The sequence below is a fragment of the Myotis brandtii genome, unplaced genomic scaffold (assembly GCF_000412655.1).
Source record: "Myotis brandtii unplaced genomic scaffold, ASM41265v1 C42693026, whole genome shotgun sequence".
Taxonomy (NCBI): domain Eukaryota; kingdom Metazoa; phylum Chordata; class Mammalia; order Chiroptera; family Vespertilionidae; genus Myotis; species Myotis brandtii.
Genome location: NW_005326769.1, coordinates 1 through 1,268, shown reverse-complemented (window position 1 = coordinate 1,268; position 1,268 = coordinate 1). Strand labels below are relative to the sequence as shown.

General features: G+C 39.7%; 1 long non-coding RNA gene across 1 annotated transcript; it reads right to left on the bottom strand.

Annotated features, from left to right (window-relative positions):
• Nucleotides 1-311: 311 nt before the first annotated feature.
• On the bottom strand, nt 312-1,260 carry LOC106724434. Its single transcript, XR_001360240.1, has 2 exons — nt 1,162-1,260; nt 312-431 (listed from the first exon to the last, which is right to left on the bottom strand). It is a non-coding gene; the product is annotated as an uncharacterized LOC106724434 (long non-coding RNA).
• Nucleotides 1,261-1,268: the final 8 nt, after the last annotated feature.

Genomic DNA, 1,268 nt, shown 5'->3' with positions numbered 1-1,268 from the left:
CTCCCCTTGAAAAACTAAGCAACATGAAGGCAGGGATTCTTATTCATTTTGTTCATCTTGTTTATTTTGTTCATCAGTGCCTGAAAGAGTGCTTGGCACATAGCAGGTGCTCATTAAATAAGTGTGAATGAATGAATCACAAAAGTGCTTACAATTGTGCCTGGCACATGGTAACGGTTTAATCATTAGCTATCATTACCATTCTTTCCAAAGGGCTGATGTGGCAGACAGAAAACTCACACACACTCATCTGTTATTTTTTGCGAGTCCAAGCAGGACTAAGACAGGATGTACTTACTTGCTAATACTTCTTTGTTGGCAGCACTCCGCTCTACTTCAGATGGTTCTGTAGCAACAGTGTCTTGACTGGGCTCCTTCACTCTTTCATCTGTGAGAAGACTGACTGCCAGAGTGATGTCACCATTACTGGCCTAAGGAGAGGGGGGAAAAGACTTCACAAGTAAAGCATCGCAGCATTTAAAATTAGTGCGTTAATTTCTTGCTTGGTTATAACTCTTTACAACCTGCAGACACACGGAGTAAGTCTAGGCATAAGTCTGGGGTCGGGGGAATATGGTGCAGGATAGTAAGGCACTGTGTTTAAAACATATTCTGTAGTGGTGAGCACACTTGTAATTGTTTCTAATATTTTATTAGGAAAACTGTCTAACATTTACAATAGTAGAGGGAATGTATAATTGAACCCATGTACCAAGGTGGTCGATCTTGTTTTATCTATTCTGCCAGTCTCTCCCAGATACTTTGAAGCAAATCTTAAGCATCGTATCAGTTTATCAGTCAACATTTCAGAATGTATCTTTTTAAAATTATAACCCCTTAACAGTAAGTATCAAGTTTTTAAGTAAATTACTTCAAAGTTCCTGACTCAAATATCCTTTAGTTTGTTTGAGTCAGGAACCATACCAAGTTTATACTGTGCAATTGGTTGATATGTTCATAAACCTCTTTTACCCTGTTGGGTTCCCTGCACTGCACGTCTCCCCCATCCATTTACATGTTGAAGATACCGGGTTATTTGACCCGTAGAGCTCTGTCCCTACATACACTTTCATTTAGGCGTTAAAATAGCTTGAACTGACATAACCACAACATGGACAACTGTTTTAAAGCCTCTTGACTAACAGAAGCCTTGAAACTAACCTTCAGAGCTTCTTGAAGGAAGGAAGGGTCCTGAATGCCCGTGATTTCTCTCAGCTGATTTAACAGCATTTGGCAGCTCTATGTTTGAGAAACAAACAAACAAAACC